General features: G+C 44.8%; 1 protein-coding gene across 1 annotated transcript in view; it reads right to left on the bottom strand.

Annotated features, from left to right (window-relative positions):
* Positions 1–23,479, bottom strand: part of LOC106587536 (tubby protein homolog) — a 127,977-nt gene that overhangs the window by 67,163 nt on the left and 37,335 nt on the right. The gene's annotated exons all lie outside the window — the stretch shown is intronic.

Raw genomic sequence — 23,479 nt, 5'->3', positions numbered from 1 at the left:
CAAACACAATTTTTCCACACATAGGTATACAATCTGGAATAATTGTATATCTAATAAGGTGAAAGAAGTATCATACAAACTCATTCATAGAATCTACCCTGTAAAGACCTTTATTATACACAGATTTAAAATAGCTATTGATTACAAATGTGTATTTTGTGGTTGTGACCCAGAAACTCTTGATCATATGTTTTGGGACTGTTCTTATGTCAGAAGATTGGAGTGAGTTAGAAGATTTTATTTGAAAAGAAACTACTATTAATGTTAATCTGAGAGACTCTGATATTATGTTTTATTTTGATCCAAATGATATGGACCCTGATTTAACTTTCATTGTTAATTTTTTTATTTTTCATGGAATATTCTTTATCCATAAAATGAAGTGGGCAGAGAACAAACCCCTCTTCACATTATTTAAGATAGAATTTAAATATTAAAAACAAAAAAGCAAACCGCACCATGAAACTTTTTGACAAATTGAAAATGTATTTGATATGTAATAGGTTTATGTACTCTTGTTTGTATATTTCTGTTTTTGTATTTGTTCATAATAAAATGTATGTATGTATGTATGTATGTATGTATGTATGTATGTATGTATGTATGTATGTATGTATGTATGTATGTATGTATGTGTGTGTGTTTGTGTTGTGTGTGCGTATGATGTGACTGTGCGTGGGTTTTGTGTTGGAGTGTAAATGTAGTGCGTGTGAGTGAGTGTATGAGTGTACATATAGTCTAGTGAGTGAGCAGAGTCAGTACAAGATGGAGTCAGTGCAGTTCGGGTGCCATTGATTGACTATTTAGCAGTCATGGCTTGGGGGCAGAAGCTATCTTGGAGCCTGTTGATCCGAGAGCCGATGCTCTGATACCGTTTGCCGGACGGTATTAGAGTGAACAATCCATGGCGTGAGTGGCTGCAGTCTTTTTCGGGCATTCCTCTGACATCGCCTGATATAGAAGTCCTGGATGGCAGGGAGCTCGGCCCAAGTAATGCACTGGGCTGTCAGCCCCACCTTCTGTAGCGCCTTGCGGTCGAGGGTGGTGCATTTGCCATACCAAGCAGTGATGCAGCCAGTCAATATGCTCTCGATGGTGCAGCTGTAGAACTTTTTGAGGATCTGAGGGACCATGACAAATCTTTTCAGCCGCCGTGCCCTCTTCAAAACTGTGTGGGTGTGTGTGGACCATGTTAAGTCCTTATGTGGATGCCAAGGAACTTGAAGCTCTCGACCCGCTCCACATCAGTCCTGTCAATGTGGATAGGGGAATGCTCTCCCTTCTTTCTCCTATAGTTCACGATTAGGTCCTTGGCCTTACTGACATTGAGGGAGAGGTTGTTGTCCCTTGCACCACACTGCTAAGTCTCTGACCTACTCCCTGTAGGATGACTCGTCGTGTCATCAGCAAACTTGATGATGGTGTTGGAGTCGTGCGTGGCCGCACAGTCATGGATGAACAGGGAGTACTAAGCACACACCCCTGAGGTGAATAATTTAAGAAGGGACTAAGCACACACCCCTGAGAGGCACCTGTGTTGAGGGTCAGCGTGGCGGAGGTGTTGTTGCCTAACCTCACCACCTGGGGCCGGCATATCAGGAAGTCCAGTTGCAGAGGGAAGGGTTCAGTCCCAAGGTCTCTAGTTTGGTCATGAGCTTGGAGGGGACTATGGTGTTGAAAGTAGTGATGCACCGATATGACGTTTTTGCCCAATACCGATATTTTCCTTGCCCCCCCCAAAAAACAGATACCGATAACCGATATTTAAAATTTGAGCTGCATTTTAAGCATTCTAGTACAGTTAAATAGTTAACACACACACGGACGCAGCGGTCTAATGCACTGCATCTCAGTGCAAGAGGCATCACTACAATCCCTGGTTAGAATCCAGGCTGTATCACATCCGGCTGTGATTGGGAGTCCCATAGGGCAGCGCACAATTGGCCCAGCGTCGTCTGGGTTTGGCCGGGGTAGATTGTCATTGTAAATAAGAATTTGTTCTTCACTGACTTGCCTAGTTAAATAACACACACACACACACACACCACTCTGACCAAAAAGTTATTTTGTTGGCATTTACATATGTCCCCATTACCAGTAAAACATAATCAAAACCTATTTCTTTCACTTGCTGTGCTGTTTCGTTTTTCATTTCTTCAGTCGTTTCATTCTCAACCAGGATTTCTATGGAGCGCTGTATGTGTCGTTGCGTGTCAAAAAAGATACTATTTGACGTGTCAAATAAGCTTGTTGACCAATCAGGACCTGAATATGACTGCACGTCACATAATCATTTAACGCGTTCATACATTTTTTCCGTAGTTATTACACATTGATTATACTATCACTCGTATTTCATATAACACAACGATTCATCGATACGTATGCTATGATGCAGGTAAAGTTGTCTCGTGCACCTACAGTGCTGGTCATAAAAGAAGCTAGCTAGCTCATGGTTAGCTAGCTAACTATATAGCTAGGTGTCATAATCTAAAATAAACCTAATTTACAAGACAGTTCTTTTTTGATTAATGGTGGTCGGACCCATCTATGTGAAGCTAGCCACAATAAGGATTAGCCACAATAGTGGACTTTGCGGTTACCCTTCAAAATAAAAGTATGGCATAATTCTACTATTTGTATTAATTTGCATCACTGTCAAATACATACTTTTATTTTGAAGGCAAACCGCGAATTCCACTATTGTGCCTAATCCTTATTGTGGCTAGCTTCACAACACATAAACGGTCTGGTCGAGCCTCACTAACCAGATGAAGCTAGCTTGCTGCTTATAACGTTAGCTTTGGGCAACAGGGTTAAGTAGCTGGCTAGCTATTTATTTTCATGAACTAAAATTCAATTTCAATAGGCGAACAACAATACTAACTCACAAGGATTCCTAAATCTTTGCTAAGAATAATGAAAATGACTGCTGTTTTTACTGGTCATTGTTTTCAGGCTGGTTGTATTGGTGCTAGCTAGGTACCAAGCTAAAGCTAGCTACCCCAGAAGTTGCAGTCGAACAAATTATGCTTTATTACCAACACGGTATTGTAAACACATCGTTCGTGGCCGGTGTTTGCTTGTTTGCTGACATTTTTGTACAGCAAAGACACAAACAGCGTTCCATAGTATGTATGTCGTGAAGCTAATAGCAGTGACGCTATTACTGTGTAACTCCGGTAGGGCAACATCGGAAAAATAGTGCACTTGGTAGTGTTAACCAGTGCTTGACCAGTTGGCGAAAGCCAACATCACCCACGTCAGAGAACAGTTGATTGTCAAGAGCAATGAATTCCATTATCTTGGCTTTAATGGTTTTAGCCTTAAAATTGTCTCGTTGAAATTTTGTTACTCTTTCAAATGACTGCTTGACTTGTTGACTGCTCGATCCACACAGCAGACATTGTGGGCTAGTTTAGGAGTGCTGTGTTGCACATATAGCGCAACATTTTACGTGGCGTCATTACGTCATGTACCTTCGTTATATAGGTATGCAGGTCAGCTTTGACATCAGTTTTGCACATTGGGCATTAAACTAGACATCGGCCGATACAGAAGTTGGCATTTTTAGCTAATATAGTCCGATATGTTCACCAAAATATTGTGCATCCATACTATTTACCAAGAGAGTTTTCATCTATATTTTTCGTAGCTGTCTATTTACCACCACATACCGATGCTGGCACTAAGACCGCACTCAACGAGCTGTATAAGGCCATAAGCGAACAAAAAATGCTCATCCAGAGGCGGAAATCCTAGTGGACGGGGACTTTAATGCAGGGAAACTTAAATCCGTTTGTCATTTCTACCAGCATGTTACATGTGCAACCAGAGGTAAAAAAGACCACCTTTACTCCATGCACAGAGATGTGTACAAAGCTCTCCTTCGTGCTCCATTTGGCAAATCTGACCATATTTCTATCCTCCTGATTCCTGCTTCCAAGCAAAAACAAAAAAAACTGTAGCCATGAAGTGCTTTGAAAGGCTGGTCATGGCTCACATCAACACCATCATCCCAGAAACCCTAGACCCACTCCAATTTGCATACCGCCTCAACAGATCCACAGATGATGCAATCTCTATTGCACTCCACACTGCCCTTTCCCACCTGGACAAAAGGAACACCTATGTGAGAATGCTATTCATTGACTACAGCTCAGCATCCAACACCTCAAAGATCATCACTAAGCCCTGGGACTAAAGGCCTCCCTCTGCAACTGGATCCTGGACTTCCTGACAGGCCGCCCACAGGTGGTAAGTGTAGGCAACGCATCTACCACGCTGATCCTCAACAAGGGGGCTACTCAGGGGTGCGTGCTTAGTCCCCTAGTGTACTCCCTCTTCACCCATGACTGCGTGGCCAAGCACGACTCCAACACCATCAATAAGTTTGCAGACAACAACGGTTGTAGGCCTGAACACCGACAACGATGAGACAGCCTATAGGGAGGTCAGAGACCTTTCAGTGTGGTACCAGGACAACAACCTCTCTCTCAACGTGTTCAAGACAAAGGAGATGATCGTGGACTACAGGAAAAGGAAGGCTAAGCACACCCCCATTCTCATCGACAGGGCTGTAGTGGAGCAGGTTGAGAGGTTCAAGTTCTTTGGTGTCCACATCACCAACAAACTCATAGTCCAAACACCAAAACAGTCGTGAAGAGGGCACAACGCCTATTCCCATTCAGGAGACAGTTATACAGCTGCACCATCGAGAGCATCCTGACTGGCTGCCTCACCGCCTGGCATGGCAACTGCACGGCCTCCGACTGTAAGGCACTACAGAGGGTTGTGCGTACGGCCAGTACATCACTGGGACCAAGCTTCCTGCCATCCAGGACCTCTACACCAGGCAGTGTCAGAGTAAGGCCCTGAAAATTGCCAAAGACTCCAGCCACCCTATTCATAGACTGTGATCTCTGCTACCACAAGCGGTACCGGAGTGCCAAGTCTAGGCCCAAAGGATTTTAAACAGCTTCTACCCCCAAGCCATAAGACTGCAAATGGCTACCCTGACGATTTGCATTGACCCCTTTTTTATTTGCACCGGCTCCACACACACACACACACACACACACACACACACACACACACACCACACACACACACACACACACACACACACACACACACACACACACACACCCCCCCCCCCCCCCCCGGGACAGGGCTAATATGTAAGCATTTTACAGTAAAGTCTACACCTGTTGTATTCGGCGCATGTGACAAATAAAATGTGATTTGAAGTCGGTGCACCAAATGTCAAGGCTGGCATTATTGCTTCCCACCACAACACAATGGCCACAAACTATACTGCTTTGTAGTGATGTACTATACTGTGGTCTGTAGTATGTTTCATGGAGCCATTAATTCATCAGAATCAATGGTGTTTTCACTCACATGGGCTAAATGAGCACACTAGGAAGAGCTAAATCTGTTTGTCTATTTTTGAATGGAGTGGTCATGTCAGAGCTAAGGAACCTTTTCAACAATATAGGACCAGCTTGATCAGTCAATCCCACCCAATGGTGATGTATGGTTATTGCTATTTATAGACTTCTTTTTACTCTGCAACACAGATCAATGCAATGGTAACACTAATAACATCCTTCCTATCTCCCTCTTCCCTAGATAGAACTAGGCTGGGGCTGTGTGTGTCACAGCTCACATGCACAACCTCCCTTCTATTCATATGCAAAAAATGCTTCAGGATAATGCATCTGAAAATAGCAATGTGTTCCATGGTTGTTACAGCAGGACAACCCCCCCCCCCCCCCCCCATCTCCCTCCCTGGGTGTTCACACTGTGTGCTGCCTGGGATAAACAGACTTGTGTGTTTGGGGTTCCAGCCCAGCGGTAGGTTAGGATAGGTTCTGTCCCTGTTTGGGTCTCACTGTCCCTTCTCCCAGTCCCCTATGGGGAATACTGCAGGCCAGGGTGAAGGAGAATCAGCCTGCCCAGAGCAGGTGTGTGTGTGTGTGTGTGTGTGTGTGTGTGTGGGGGGGGGGGGGGGGTATGGCAGGGATGCTGCTGCATCAGTGGAGTGTAACAGGACACCTGTGAAGGTCACAGAGATCCCCGGTAATGGCAACACACGCCTGCCAGCCGGCCAGCCAGCCTGCTGAGGTGTAGGGCAGCCATGTGGTACCAAGCCAGCTGGACCTCTGCATGCCAGGTCCTCCCCAGGAACACACAGCAGGAGAGAGAGATATATATATACAGAGAAAGGGATTAAGTGAGCACTCACACTTCACTCTTCTTTGTTGATAACCCCCCCTCAGCTCCAAACTCCACAGAGCAGGCTTTTACTGGGGCTTTGCATGAGACCATAACAGATGTACTGTCACAATGTGTGGGTGATACTGTAGATGAACAGAGTCCTACAGCAAAGAATATTTCTCCATCATCAGAGTAATGCCAATACGACCCCATCACCTGCAGAAAACATGTAGAAAATCTATCAATTACTGTAGCCAACCACATCTCCCTGTACTAACACTGATCAGCATGTTGCAGCGTGTGGTGTGAGTGTGTCGGCCTTTGTGCTCTCTCAGCCACTAAGCAGCATGGGAGCAGGCAGCCCAACCAGCAGGCTAGGCCTGAACGACAGTGTGTTTAGCAGGCCTGCGTGGGCAGAGTGGAGACATGGAGCGGAGAGATGCTCACTCTTATTAGAGGACGTTTTAACAGTCAGAACCTGGGCCTGCAGACCACACACACACACACACACACACACACACACACACACACACACACACACACACACACACACACACACCACACACACACATATATATAAAATGCGCACACCCACACTGGACGCCCTATATCAACACAGCCCCCCTACCTCATCTCTCAGTGCCAAACAGAAACATGCATAAAACATGATTTGGATTAGGAAATGTCAGGCTGGATGAAACAGTGTCCCCACATCCCAGTGAGGCTGGAGATGGACTGCCTCTCTACTCCAACGGTCCCCTGGATCATTCCAGAGATATTTGTATTTATTATGGATCAAACAGACAGCTCGGTGCATTCAACATGTCAATACCTCTCATAAATACAAGCAGTGATGAAGTCAATCTCTCCTCCACTTTGAGCCAGGAGAGATTGACATACATATTATTAACATTAGCTCTCTGTGTACATCCAAGGGCCAGCCGTGCTGCCCTGTTCTGAACCAATTGCAATTTTCCTAAGTCCTTTTTTGCAGCACCTGACCACACGACTGAACAGTAGTCCAGGTGTGACAAAACTAGGGCCTGTAGGACCTGCCTTGTTGACAGTGCTGTCAAGAAGGTAGAGCAGCGCCTTATCATAGACATACTTCTCCCCATCTTAGCTACTGTTGTATCAATATGTTTTGACCATGACAGTTTACAATCCAGGGTTACTCCAAGCAGTTTAGTCACCTCAACTTGCTCAATTTCCACATTATTCATTACAAGATTTAGTTGAGGTTTAGGGTTTAGCGAATGATTTGTCCCAAATAGTTTTAGAAATATTTAGGACTAACTAATTCCTTGCCACCCACTCTGAAACTAACTGCAACTCTTTGTTAAGTGTTGCAGTCATTTCAGTCGCTGTAGTAGCTGACATGTATCATGTTGATTCATCCGCATACATAGACACTCTGGCTTTCCTCAAAGCCAGTGGCAATTCATTAGTAAAGATTGAAAAAAGTAAATGGGCCTAGACAGCTGCCTTGGGGAATTCCTGATTCTACCTGGATTATGTTGGAGAGGCTTCCATTAAAGAACACGCTCTGTGTTCTGTTAGACAGGTAACTCTTTATCCAGAGGGTAAAGCCATAACACATAAGTTTTGCCAGCAGCAGACAATGATCGATAATGTCAAAGGCCACACTGAAGTCTAACAAAACAGCCCCCCCAATATTTTTATCATCAATTTCTCTCAGCCAATCATCAGTAATTTGTGTAAGTGCTGTGCTTTTTGAAAGTGCTTTTTATAAGCATGCTGAAAATTTGTTGTCAATTTGTTTACTGTAAAATAGCATTGTATCTGGTCAAACACTATTCTTAGGTAGCGGAATGACTTTTGCTTCCCTCCAAGCCTTAGGGCACAGACTTTCTAGTAGGCTTAAAATGAAGATGTGGCAAATTGGAGTGGCAATATCATCCGCTATTATCCTCAGTAATTTTCCATCCAAGTTGTCAGACCCCGGTGGCTTGTCATTGTTGATAGACAACAATAATTTTTTTCACTACTTCCACACTAACTTTACAGAATTTAAAATTACAATGCTTGTCTTCATTTTGTCAGATATACTTGGATGTGTAGTGTCAACATTTGTTGCTGACATGTTATGCCTAAATGTGCTAATCTTGCTGCCAATGAAAAAATCATTAAAGTAGTTAGCAGTATCAGTTGGTTTTGTGATGAACGAGCCATCTGTTTAAATGAATGATGAAGCTGAGTTTGCCTTTTTTACTAGAATTTAATTTAAGGTGCTCCAAAGCTTTTTACGATCATTCTAAATTTAATTTATCTTGGTTTCATAGTGTAGTTTCTTCTTCTTTTTATTCAGTTTAGTCACATGATTTCTCAATTTGCAATACGTTTGCCAATCGTTTGTGCAGCCAGACATATTTGCCATTCCTTTTGCCTCATCCCTCTCAACCATACAATTTTTAAATTCCTCATCAATCCCCCGGGATTTAACAGTTTTTAGTCATTTTCTTAATGGGTGCATGCTTATTAACAACTGGAATAAGCAATTTCATAAATGTGTCAAGTGCAGTGTCTGTTTGCTCATTACACAACACGGGCCAACAGATATTCTTTACATCAATAACATAGGAATCACTTCAAAACTTCTTGCATGACCTCTTATACACTATATTAGTGAAGATATTTACTGCAATAGGATAAATAATAACAGGGATATACAGAGAAAACCAAGGATGTGGAGCAAACAACAAGCTACAGGTAATGTTGCTACGGCTTGCTAAGGATGGCAGGTGCATACATTTGATTCCTCAATTTGTTGGGTTCTGCAGCTTAGCTGAAGCAGGTACAAAAGGTGGATTCTCACGGTTCATTTCTGGGTTGTTTTTGACACTAGTTTATGAGTAGATCAAGCAGTCTGTTTTCAGAGACAAGGTGCAGCTAGTTCTCTTATCACCAGCTGCCATCTCAGCCACTCAGGGGGTGCATCTCAAGCGCTGACAGACAGATTGCTGCTCCAGATCACACTCACACCTCTCGCCCTGCAGACAGACAGACGAGGGGTGTAAAAACTGAGGGTGCCATTTTGACAAGTGGTATACAGTATCTCTGCCCTATGTTTATCTTTAGAGGGCATTACACGAACGTCGCACACTTTCTCAGCTGATCCAGACAATTTTATTCCCACTGTTTCATCGTCGTGGTTTCCAATTTCCCTCTAATCTTTCTCCAGAACTGAACCGGTCTACAGTCTACATCACATTCTAAATGGCAAATCTACTAATGTCTGGGGAACCAACAGGGAAGAAACACCACAAATGACATGGATGTCGACTGACCACCATCTTGTTTCTCAGATGGGAGAGAAAAAGGCAAAACTGTGTATATGGCGGAGTATTTTACTTTCCTTATTTTGTAATTATCAATATTTTTTGTTTAAGTCTACAAAAGAGTGAACAGTACATCTTCCACTTGGTGAATAAAATGTTTTTGATGCATGTATTTCTGTTGTAACTGTTCATGTTATCTCATGTCAACACACCCTTGCTGAACGTGTATTCAGATATGTAAACAAAGCATTCATTGTTTATAAAGTTCTAACTTTCCGTTGGAGAGCATTACGCACAAGATGCTTTTTCCTAGATATGTGGCAGCAGTTTCCATGGTAGCAAACAAAGTTGCATGGTTGTTAAGGCAATGTCATTAAATATGAGACACCCATAGATAATATGAAGATAAATACTTAATTCTACTCTCTCACAGACTATCAAATCGTGACCGTCTTACATTAGGCCAAATGACGCTCTCTATTTAGTAAGACTGAAGGAATAGTGTGAGTACCAGTGAAATGTATGTTGTTAGTCATAATGTCCTTCTTTTCGTCATTATGAATTCCAGTGCTGTTAGAAATGTAGAAATTATAAAATTGGGAGGCATATTTCCATTAAGGTAACATCAGTTCAGAAAACCTGCCTGCAGCAAAACCTCTCCACACCTCTAACACCATCTAGTGAAAAACTACAGTGTCAACTCCAACAGAAAAGGACAGACCCTAGGAGATTCTCAATTTGGTTTTCCTATCTCATCCGTCCTCTGTCCTCCCCTCTGCTCTTTTTGAAAAAGGTCATAGGTAATCGAGGAGAGGAGCAGAGAAAACGTGGAAACAAATGCGTTTGCAGGAAATTAGACTCCTCCACTCGCGCGTAATCATACAAATGACGTTTACAGTGGTGGAATCCAACAATAAATGTGTAAAGTAATAAAAATAAATGTGCAAGACATTTTATAGATAAAATGATAAGAAGCATAACGATTTTAAATGTTTGCATACGTTTCTCCTTTGAGAAAACAACAGCTGATTCAAAGGGGGTGTGGTGGATTATGAAACACATCGGCACTGCCTGCCAGGAGGATACTCTTGTGCATCCTCTGTCAAAGTACAGTGGCTTGTGAAAGTTTTCACCCCCCTTGGGATTTTTCCATTTTGTTGCCTTACAACCTGGAATTAAAATAGATTTTTTTGGGGGGGGTTGTATCACTTGATTTACACAACATGCCTACCACTTTGAAGAAACAAAGTATTTCTTATTGTGAAACAAACAAGAAATAAGACAAAAAAACTGAAAACATAACTATTCACCCCCCTAAAGTCAACACTTTGTAGAGCCACCTGTTGCAGCAATTACAGATGCACGTCTCTTGGGGTATGTCTCTATAAGCTTGGCACATCTAGCCACTGGGATTTTTGCCCAGTCTTCAAATCAAAACTGCTCCATCTCCTTCAAGTTGGATGGGTTCCGCTGGTGTACAGCAATCTTTAAGTCAGACCTCTGGCAGTCTCTATGGGGGTGCCACAGGGTTCAGTTCTTGGGCCGACTCTTTTGTCTGTATACATCAATGATGTCGCTCTTGCTGCTGGTGAGTCTCTGCGCAGACAACACCATTCTGTATATTTCTGGCCCTTCTTTGGACACTGTGCTAACAACCCTCCAGACAAGCTTCAATGCATTTACATTTTAGTCATTTTAGGCATTTACATTTTAGTCATTTAGCAGATGCTCTTATCCAGAGCGACTTACAGTAGTGAATGCATACATTTCATAATTTTTTCCCCCCATACTGGTCCCCCGTGGGAATCGAACCCACAACCCTGGTGTTGCAAACACCATGCTCTACCAACTGCGTTGCAAACACCATGCTCTACCAACTGAGCCACACGGGGCCATACAACTCTCCTTCCGTGGCCTCCAACTGCTCTTAAAGGCAAGTAAAACTAAATGCATGCTCTTCAACCGATCGCTGCCTGCACCCGCACGCTCGTACAGCATCACTATCTGGACGGTTCTGACTTAGAATATGTGGACAACTACAAATACCTAGGTGTCTGGTTAGACTGTAAACTCTCCTTCCAGACTCACATCTCCAATCCAAAGTTAAATCTAGAATTGGCATCCTATTTCGCAACAAAGCATCCTTCACTCATGCTGCCAAACATACCCTCGTAAAACTAACCATCCTACCGATCCTCGACTTCGGCGATGTCATTTACAAAATAGCCTCCAATACCCTACTCAATAAATTGGATGCAGTCTATCACAGTGCCATCCGTTTTGTCGCCAAAGCCCCATATACTACCCACCACTGCGACCTGTACGCTCTCGTTGGCTGGCCCTCGCTTCATACTCGTCGTCAAACCCACTGGCTCCAGGTCATCTGCAAGACCCTGCTAAGTAAAGTCCCCCGATATCTCAGCTCGCTGGTCACCATAGCAGCACCCACCTGTAGCACACGCTCCAGCAGGTATATCTCACTGGTCACCCCCAAAGCCAATTCCTCCTTCGGCCACCTCTCCTTCCAGTTCTCTGCTGCCAATGACTGGAACGAACTACACAAATCTCTGAAACGGGAAACACTTATCTCCCTCACTAGCTTTAAGCACCAGCTGTCAGAACAGCTCACAGATTACTGCACCTGTACATAGCCCATCTATAATTTAGCCCAAACAACTACCTCTTCCCCTACTGTATTTATTTTGCTCCTTTGCACCCCATTATTTCTATTTCTACTTTGCACTTTCTTCCACTGCAAATCTACCATTCCAGTGTTTAACTTGCTATATTGTATGTACTTCACCACCATGGCCTTTTTTTGCCTTTACCTCCCTTATCTCACCTCATTTGCTCACATTGTATATAGACTTATTTTTCAACTGTATTATTGACAGTATGTTTGTTTTACTCCATGTGTAACTCTGTGTTGTTGTATGTGTCAAACTGCTTTGCTTTATGTTGGCCAGGTCGCAATTGTAAATGAGAACTTGTTCTCAACTTGCCTACCTGGTTAAATAAAGGTGAAATAAAATAAAAAGTCACACCACAGATTCTCAATTGGATTGAGGTCTGGGCTTTTGTCACGTCCTGGCCAGTATAAGGTTAATTGTTTTTGTAGTTTGGTCAGGACGTGGCAATTTGTTTTATGTGGTTCGGGGTGGTGTGTTTGTGTAAAGGGTGTTTGATTTAGTATTTCCGGGTTTTTGGTTGATGGTCTATGTGTTTGTATTCTATGGTTAGTCTGGTGTGTGTGTTTCTATGTTTGGTTAATTGGGGTTGGGACTCTCAGTTGAAGGCAGGTGTTGTCTATCTGCCTTTGATTGAGAGTCCCATATATTAGGGTGTGTTTGTGTGTGTGATTTGTGGGTGATTGTTCTGTGTTGAGCTTTGCTTTGCCAGACTGTTTGTTAGTTGTTCGTTTTTCGGTTTTGTTATTTTGTATGTTCATTTTTGAAGATAATTAAAAATCAAGATGAGCATTCACGTACCTGCTGCGTTTTGGTCCTCATTCACCGACAACAACCGTGACAGAATCACCCACCACTCAAGGACCAAGCAGCAGAAGAAGGAGCAGAGGGAATTCGAGTTGGACTGGCGGGAGAAATGGACCTGGGAGGAAGTTCTGGACGGGGCCGGACCTTGGCACCAGGCTGGGGATTATCGACGCCCGCAGTGGGAAATTGAGGCAGCCAAGGCAGAGAGGCGGTGGTACGAGGCCAAGTACGCGCTGAAGGAGAAGCACGAGAGGCACCCCCAAGAAAATTTTTTGGGGGGGGCACACGGGTAGTTTGGCTAGGCGTAAGAAGAGCCGGAAGCCAGCTACCCGTGGTTATATGGAGGAGCGTATGGGGTGGAGAGCGCTATGTTTCGCTGAGGAGCGCACTCTCACCCATACGCACGCACAGTCCGGTGCGCGTTATTCCAGCCCCTCGCAGGTGCCGTGCTAGAGCGGGCATCCAGCCTGGTAGGAGGATGCCTGCGCAGCGCATCTGGTCGCCGGTACGCCTCCGAGGACCAGGCTACCCAACTCCCGCTCTACGCACGGCTACCATCAGGCCCCTGCACAGCCCAGTCTGCCCTGTACGAGCACCCCGCTCGTACAGGGCTACTAGTTCCATCCAGCCAAGACGGGTTGTGCAGGAGGTAAGATCGAGACCGACTGTGCGCCTCCATAGCCCTGGGTTTCCAGCTCCTGTCTCTCGTGCGGACCCGGAAGTGCGTCAACCCAGTCCGACTCGTCCTGTTCCCGCTCCCCGCACTAGCCTGGAGGTGCGTGTACATAATCTGGTAAGCCCAGTACCAGCACCACGCACCAGGCTACAAGTGCGTCAACCCAGCCACGCCAGTCAACAGTCACCAGAGCTGCCCGCCAGTCAACAGTCGTCACCAGAGCTGCCCGCCAGTCAACAGACGTCACCAGAGCTGCCCGCCAGTCAACAGTCGTCACCAGAGCTGCCCGCCAGTCAACAGTCGTCACCAGAGCTGCCCGCCAGTCAACAGTCGTCACCAGAGCTGCCCGCCAGTCAACAGTCGTCACCAGAGCTGCCCGCCAGTCAACAGTCGTCACCAGAGCTGCCCGCCAGTCAACAGTCGTCACCAGAGCTGCCCGCCAGTCAACAGTCGTCAGAGCTGCCCGCCAGTCAACAGTCGCCAGAGTGGCCAGACTGCGCTGAACTGCCGGAGTGGCCAGACTGCGCTGAACTGCCGGAGTGGCCAGACTGCGCTGAACTGCCGGAGTGGCCAGACTGCGCTGAACTGCCGGAGTGGCCAGACTGCGCTGAACTGCCGGAGTGGCCAGACTGCGCTGAACTGCCCGAGTTGCCAGACTGCCCAGACTGTCCCGAGTGGCCAGACTGTCCCGAGTGGCCAGACTGTCCCGAACTGCCAGACTGCCCAGACTGTCCCGAACTGCCAGACTGCCCAGACTGTCCCGAACTGCCAGACTGCCCAGACTGTCCCGAACTGCCAGACTGCCCAGACTGTCCCCCGGCGATGCCAGACTGGCCCAGACTGTCCCCCGGCGATGCCAGACTGGCCCGACTGCCCCCCGGCGATGCCAGACTGGCCCGACTGCCCCTCGGCGATGCCAGAGTGGCCCGACAGCCTGGAACGGCCGGAACCAGAGCCACCTCCAGAAATAGGTGGGTTGGGGAGGGGGGGGTGTAGCACAGTGCCGTCGTTGACGGCAGCCACCCTCCCTTCCCTCCCTTTAGAAAAGGGGAATTTTTTTTGGTGTTGCTTGGGGTTATTTTTTAAGGTGCTTCTGGGGTAGCACCTTTAAGGGGGGGTACTGTCATGTCCTGGCCAGTATAAGGTTAATTGTTTTTGTAGTTTGGTCAGGACGTGGCAATTTGTTTTATGTGGTTCGGGGTGGTGTGTTTGTGTAAAGGGTGTTTGATTTAGTATTTCCGGGTTTTTGGTTGATGGTCTATGTGTTTGTATTCTATGGTTAGTCTGGTGTGTGTGTTTCTATGTTTGGTTAATTGGGGTTGGGACTCTCAGTTGAAGGCAGGTGTTGTCTATCTGCCTTTGATTGAGAGTCCCATATATTAGGGTGTGTTTGTGTGTGTGATTTGTGGGTGATTGTTCTGTGTTGAGCTTTGCTTTGCCAGACTGTTTGTTAGTTGTTAGTTTTTCGGTTTTGGTATTTTGTATGTTCATTTTTGAAGATAATTAAAAATCAAGATGAGCATTCACGTACCTGCTGCGTTTTGGTCCTCATTCACCGACAACAACCGTGACAGCTTTAACTAGGCCATTCCAAGATATTTAAATGTTTCCCCTTAAACCACTCGAGCGTTGCTTTAGCAGTATGCTTAGGGTCATTGTCCTGCTGGAAGGTGAACCTCCATCCCAGTTTCAAATCTTTGGAAGACTGAAACAGCTTTCCCTCAAGAATTTCCCTGTATTTAGCGTCATCTATCATTCCTTCAATTCTGACCAGTTTCCCAGTCCCTGCCGAGGAAAAACATGGATGGTGGTCTCGGGGTGATGAGAGATGTTGGGTTTGCTCCAGACATATCATGTTCCTTGATGGCCAAAAAGCTCCATTTTAGTCTCATCTGACCAGAGTACCTTCTTCCATATGTTTGGGGAGTCTTCCACATGCCTTTTGGCAAACACCAAACGTGTTTGCTTATTTTTTTCTTTCAGCAATGGCTGCTTATTTCTGGCCACTCTTCCGTAAATTTCAGCTCTGTGGAGTGTATGGCTTAAAGTGGTCCTAAGGACAGAAACTCCAATCTCCGCTGTGGAGCTTTGCAGCTCCATCAGGGTTATCTTTGATCTCTTTGTTGCCTCTCTGATTAATGCCCTCCTTGCCTGGTCCATGAGTTTCGGTGGGCGGCCCTCGCATGGCAGGTTTGTTGTGGTGCCATATTCTTTCCATTCTTTAATAATGGATTTAAATGGTGCTCTGTGGGATGTTCATGTTTTTTTATAACCCAACTCTGATCTGTACTTCTCCAAAACTTTGTCCCTGACCTGTTTGGAGAGCTCCTTGGTCTTCATGGTGCCCCTTGCTTAGTGGTATTGCAGACTCCGGGGCCATTCAGAACAGGTGTATATATACTGAGATCATGTGACAGATCAAGTGACACTTAAATAAAAAAATCCACCTGTTCTAACTATTTATATGACTTATGAAGGTAATTGGTTGCACCAGATCTTATTAAGGGGCTTCATAGATAAGGGGGTGAATACATATGCACTCACCACTTTTCTGTTTTTTAATTTTTGTAAATTTTTTGAATCAAGTAATTTTTTTCATTTCACTTCACCAAATAGGAAAACACGCCAAGGGGGATGAATACTTTTGCAAGGCACAGTAGATAATCAAGGAGGGGCGCAGCCTGCTTCATTCGCCTACTAACAAATTAACACTCTCATCGACCACTTATCGGTTTCCGAGTCACGGAGGGGAGAGGACAAGAGGACAGTATTTAGTCCAAATCTGAATCTCCCCCTGGCTGTGTCTCTGTCCTTCGCTCCATGATCATCACTGATCTGGCAGGACACGACAGGAAACAAAATAAAGGAAACCAACTATGAGCGTGTGTTTATGCGTGCATGCAATCATCCCATACATCATTTAATTAAAAGGGCAGTAAATTAACGTACGTCTTATCTCCATGTCTTTAGACAGCATAGCTGCGCTGGGTTGCTCGTGACCATGGCAACCACAGACTACCCTGACACCTAGTGGTAGTCCGCCCAAAACAGATACTGCACCAAGCAATATGTCAACCGCACACATCACATAATACCATGACCTAAGTGATTGATTACATCTTATTCATGTTATGATGTTTAAGACTGAAATATAATCGAAAGGAGGCTGGTGATGGGAAGAGGTCTCATAGAAATGACTGGAATTAAGTGAATGTAATAGTATCAAACAGAAGGAAACCATGTGTTTGATGTTGACACCATTCCATTCATTCTGTTCCATTCTCCCCTATTAAAAGGTTCCACCAGCCGCCTGTGAGAGACTGACATACAAGCAATATCTCGTAGGCTACTTTGCTGCAATTTAAGATGAACTGAGGGAAAGATTAGGGTAAGATTATTTATTTTCTTGACTACTAGCAGGTGATCATAAATTAAACTCACTCAGGTTCACACTGTAGAGTCTATATGAGTTCTATCATAATTTACATTTCTATGGTAAGAATATCCTCCTACCCATGATAGTGTAGATAACTGCTTTACTCAGCATTCTACCCTGACACCTAGTGGTAGTCCAGAAACACAACGTTTATGACCACTATACTACCAAATTTAACTTGTACATGTGCTTATTCCCTTCAACCACAGGAGGGAACACAAACACCAGGAAGTTAGAGAATCATGTGATCCACTCCAGACATTGTTCCATCATCACATGGTGGTGCTGTTCAGGATCAGATATGACCAGAGATGTACAGTAGTACTCCCTCAATCATTGAGCTTTTGAACAACCACATGTGGTATCCTTCACTAGAATCTGGGAGACTTTCACCACCATTTCAGGGGATGTACAGTATGTATCAAGCATCTCAGAACAGGAGTGCTGATCTGGGATGACCATATAACATTTTTTATTGTGATCTAAAAAGCTAAACTGATATACAAATCAGCACTCGTCACTCTGATACACACGGTCTCTGTCTCTTAGAAGTGTTCTGTACAAAAGTCAATTAGCATGCTCTGATCAGAATGACATAACATATACTGTATGGTGAAGGATGATAACTCTATGCAACATCATGAGTCTATCATTGTACTCTTTAAAATTCCCTCCCACTACCCTCTAAGTTAATCAGTTCCTTTCAATGTAATCACTGTCTTCTAGTCCATAACACATCAGCTGTCTCAATGATTACACAAATGCATGTTTACATGTGATTATACAAGGCCACAAGACAGTAGTCATGGACATGCTTGGACTGCTTGGACATTTTAGTCATTTATCAGATGTTCATATCCAGAGAAACTTACAGTCATTGCATTTAACTGAGGTAGTCGGTATGACAAACACATATCACAACCATTTCAAGTAAAACCGTCCTCAAAAACAGCAGCTATCACAACATCTTTCACACAGCCATTTCAGATGAAGAATAAGTGATGTATTTTACTGTCAATGCTGTTAAGTAATGCATCTACAGTGAGGGGAAAAAAGTATTTGATCCCCTGCTGATTTTGTACGTTTGCCCACTGACAAAGAAATTATCGGTCTATAATTTTAATGGTAGGTTTATTTGAACAGTGAGAGACAGAATAACTACCAAAAAAATCGAGAAAAACACATGTCAAAAATGTTATAAAATGATTTGCATTTTAATGAGGGAAATAAGTATTTGACCCCTCTGCAAAACATGACTTAGTACTTGGTGGCAAAATCCTTGTTGGCAATCACAGAGGTCAGACGTTTCTTGTAGTTGGCCACCAGGTTTGCACACATCTCAAGAGGGATTTTGTCCCACTCCTCTTTGCAGATCTTCTCCAAGTCAGTAAGGTTTCGAGGCTGACGTTTGGCAACTCGACCTTCAGCTCCCTCCACAGATTTTCTATGGGATTAAGGTCTGGAGACTGGCTAGGCCACTCCAGTACCTTAATGTGCTTCTTCTTGAGCCACTCCTTTGTTGCCTTGGCCATGTGTTTTGGGTCATTGTCATGCTGGAATACCCATCCACGACCCATTTTCAATGTCCTGGCTGAGGGAAGGAGGTTTTCACCCAAGATTTGACAGTACATGGCCCCGTCCATCGTCCCTTTGATGCGGTGAAGTTGTCCTGTCACCTTAGCAGAAAAACACCCCCAAAGCATAATGTTTCCACCTCCATGTTTGACGGTGGGGATGGTGTTCTTGGGGTCATAGGCAGCATTCCTCCTCCTCCAAACACGGCGAGTTGAGTTGATGCCAAAGAGCTCCATTTTGGTCTCATCTGACCACAACACTTTCACCAGTTGTCCTCTGAGTCATTCAGATGTTCATTGGCAAACTTCAGACGGGCATGTATATGTGCTTTCTTGAGCAGGGGGACCTTGCGGGCGCTGCAGGATTTCAGTCCTTCACGGCGTAGTGTTACACCAGTTGTTTTCTTGGTGACTATGGTCCCAGCTGCCTTGAGATCATTGACAAGATCCTCCCATGTAGTTCTGGGCTGATTCCTCACCGTTCTCATGATCATTGCAACTCCACGAGGTGAGATCTTGCATGGAGCCCCAGGCCGAGGGAGATTGACAGTTCTTTTGTGTTTCTTCCATTTGCGAATAGTCGCACCAACTGTTGTCACCTTCTCACCAAGCTGCTTGGTGTCATGACGTTGCCCTCTTTGGGTTTTCTATGTACCATCCCCCTACCTCCCCCGACTCAGGCCCTGTTTGAGCGGTCGTAAATTCCTAAGAAAATGTCCTGCCTCATGGCCACAGTTTAAAGAGACAGAGTGTTTTCATAGAGAGACAAAGGAATTCTTCCACCTCACAGAATTGGAGGACCGAACGACATTTATGTTCTGGAGAAGGTATAAAGGTCAGTGAAGAATCCAGCTACGAACTAGTCCGTTTGGTACAATTTTGTGAAACTCATGAGAGACAATACGGCCATATTACCATAATAATGTTTATATACTAGCCTCAGCTATGAGACTTACATCTAAATGGTTGTATAAAATTAATGAATAAGGATAGAAATGTTTGTGATATTGTGCAATGTGATTTTTGACTGTTAATGAAGGAAACTCCAATTCCCTTTGGAGTCTTAGCTAAGTCATCGGCACGCCCCCAGGGACACAGACAGGACCTGGCGTCATGTGACAGCCTTTTATACGTTCAGTATATAAACCCCCACCCAGGGTTTCTTTCCTTAGACCAGGCCTCCACTCCATTACGAGTTGGCTAATAGGTTTGACCATGCATCCCTGTACTGAACTTTAACCATACTACGTGGTTAAACTATTAGACTATCGATACAGAATAAGAACAAGTCTTTGATATTAATTACTAGTCTGCAGCTTGGAATTCGGTATCATTGAACACGAAGACCTACGAAACATCCATTCTATAACGACATGAATGAATGTCACTCTGAACTATCCATCCTAACCACGAGAGAGAGAGAGCGCGGAAAACTCTCCAACAGAAAGAACTTTTCAACAAAGATCCCGACGACACACTGAGCGTAAATATATATTGATTGCAATTGTTCCCGAATGAGTGAGCGTTCATGTGCAAAGGTTTAGCATTTCAATTGTTAATATTTATCAACTCTGTAGCGCCTTCTCAGCTGACCAACACTCCCCTTTTGTCTAACAAGCCGCCATGCCGGTTTAGCCCACTAGGGCACATTCCTCTACCATTGCTTTGTAACGATACCTACTGTTTTGTATGCCTTTCTGTGAATTACTTAGTTTAGTAAATAAATGATTTTAAGACAATTGACGTATGGATGACTCACAGTGAAGACTGGGTTCGTGCAGATAACCAACAATTTACGACGTTTGGAATGAGACTGACGAGGTAAAAATACATCATTAAATCAGAAGACTAATCGATCAGATATTATAATATCTGAAAGTTATATTAGGAAAATTATAACTTTGTAATCTGAATATTTTCCTTGGTGCCCCGACCTCCTAGTTAATTACAGTTACACGATTAATCAGTTAATCGCATAATAATAATTACAGAGAGTTATTTGATAAACATGTCTTCAGTTTAATGATGCCAAAGACACGACATTGGCGATGGTCTTGTAGCCAATCCCAGCCTTGTGTAGGTCTACAATCTTGTCCCTGACATCCTTGGAGAGCTCTTTGGTCTTGGCCATGGTGGAGAGTTTGGAATCTGATTGATTGCTTCTGTGGACAGGTGTCTTTTATACAGGTAACGAGCTGAGATTAGGAGCACACTCTTAAAGGGAGTGCTCCTAATCCCAGCTCGTTACCTGTATAAAAGACACCTGGGAGCCATAAATCTTTCTGATTGAGAGGGGGTCAAATACTTATTTCCCTCATTAAAATGCAAATCAATTTATAACATTTTTGACATGCGTTTTTCTGGATTATTTTGTTGTTAATCTGTCTCTCACTGTTGAAATAAACCTACCATTAAAATTATGCACTGATCATTTCTTTGTCAGTGGGCAAACTTACAAAATCAGCAGCGGATCAAATACTTTTTTCCCTCACTGTATTAACTAAACACATTTGGAACAGGAAAGTCCTCTGTGATAACTAATCATGGCCATTATCAAAATAGGTGATTTTGAATATTACTGGTCGTCTCTTCAGATCGTTGGCTCTCTCACACTGCCATATGAATTATTAATAGTAAATGCAGCATGAAATCATGCTGCTATAGATTCCAGACACAGCATGCAGACAGAGGTATAGAGTATCCATCTCATTATTTTCATGTGATAGAGAGAGAGAGTCAGGAACAGTAAGAGGTAAGAGAGCGAGAAGGAGAGAGAAGGAGAGGGCTTAGCAAGTTTCCACATCCAGTCTGCTCTCCTCTTCAAAAAGAAGACGCGGGAAGTAATTATGCAGCACATACAATCTGATGTCAGTGGATCCTCCTGTCAGTTCCCCTATTCCAGTATCACTGTTCACCATAGCAACAGGCTCCATGACTACCAGTAGGTTACCCCCCCCCCCCCCCCCCCCCAACACACACAGGTGTGATGATGGGAAGGAGGGTCCAGGAGGAGGTAGAAAGTAGAAGAGGGCAGTAGGAAGAGGAGAACAAAGACAGTACAGTATGAAGGCAGACTCTCAGATCACACTTGTAGATGACATCATGGCGACGTTGGCTAGCTACGCTCATGCACAGAAACACGTCATCGGGTCTAACGGCCGTGTTGCGCCGAACTGCGCAGGAGCAGGCCATCAAATGACAGGCACTCCAACATAAAGTTGTTTTTGACAAAAATGAAAACATGTCAGTTTGTCGCTTTCACGAAGTTGAAAGTAATGACAGGTTCAGCTACTTAAGACATTGGCTCAAATCTAGGTTTTGCCTTTAGAATTCAAGAAAATTAACAACTAAGGATACATTTTTCACTTTTCCCAGTGACTTCCCAAACCCCAGTCTGGTCTGTCGAGTTTGCTTCGCGACGCATTCCTGGAATTATTGAGATGTTGCGCTCTGGGTTTGAAAACTCTGTGAGGAGGAGGAGGAAGTGGAAGAGATGGAGGTGGAGTAATATGGAGTAGGAGAGATGATATTTACCACCTAGGGTTAGAGGACTACCACCCAGGGTTAGGGTGGACTGCCACGCAGTGCTAGGGTTAGGGTGGACTGCCACGCAGTGCTAGGGTTAGGGTGGACTGCCACGCAGTGCTAGGGTTAGAGAGGACTGCCACGCAGTGCTAGGGTTAGAGAGGACTGCCACGCAGTGCTAGGGTTAGAGAGGACTGCCACCCAGTGCTAGACAGGTCTACCACCCAGGGCTAGACAGGTCTACCACCCGGGGATAGACAGGTCTACCACCCGGGGCTAGACAGGTCTACCACCCGGGGCTAGACAGGTCTACCACCCGGGGCTAGACAGGTCTACCACCCGGGGATAGACAGGTCTACCACCCGGGGCTAGACAAGTCTACCACCCGGGGCTAGACAGGTCTACCACCCGGGGCTAGACAGGTCTACCACCCGGGGTTAGACAGGTCCACCACCCGGGGTTAGACAGGTCCACCACCCGGGGTTAGACAGGTCCACCACCCGGGGTTAGACAGGTCCACCACCCGGGGTTAGACAGGTCTACCACCCGGGGTTAGACAGGTCTACCACCCGGGGTTAGACAGGTCTACCACCCGGGGTTAGACAGGTCTACCACCCGGGGTTAGACAGGTCTACCACCCGGCGTTAGGGTTAGAGAGGTCTACAGTTCAGTAACAGGTTCTGAATTGGTATATGTCTGCTCCTGCCCCCCTGAAGTCTCTCATGAGGAATACCTGATGACTGATTAAGTGTGGTAGGCTGGTAGCACATAGCAGTGTGTGTGTGTGTGTGTGTGTGTGTGTGTGTGTGTGTGCGCGCACATGGTCTGTGTGTGCATCAGGTAGCATGCGTCAGCTACAGCAGCCAGTACCACTAACTCACACTCTCTATCACTCATCTCCAGTCAGATAGGGTAAATAGAGCACATCACATGCTGTGTTGTTGGGAGAATAAGGGAGAGCAACAGATGGCTGCTTTGTGATTCTTCAGATGCAGAAGAAGAGAAGATTGGGTCTTAGCTCAGAGCTTCAGACTACAGGGGGCAGAGAGACGTGTCAACCACACAAATTGACCTTTGAAACACAAGCTCTTCACTTTTATTAGAGAAGGCCATGTATCGAGTGTATTGAGCAGGTGAAAAGGTTTGTCTTTTATACTACCTTGTGAAAGTGTGTTCTAGGCTTGAACAATGAGAACTCTATCCCTCAGCATCTTCACCACTTACAGTGATTCAATTCCCACTTTTACTGAGGT

This window comes from Salmo salar, chromosome 26, assembly GCF_965601325.2.
Source record: "Salmo salar chromosome 26, fSalSal1, whole genome shotgun sequence".
Taxonomy (NCBI): domain Eukaryota; kingdom Metazoa; phylum Chordata; class Actinopteri; order Salmoniformes; family Salmonidae; genus Salmo; species Salmo salar.
This window is presented reverse-complemented; position numbering and strand designations above follow the sequence as displayed.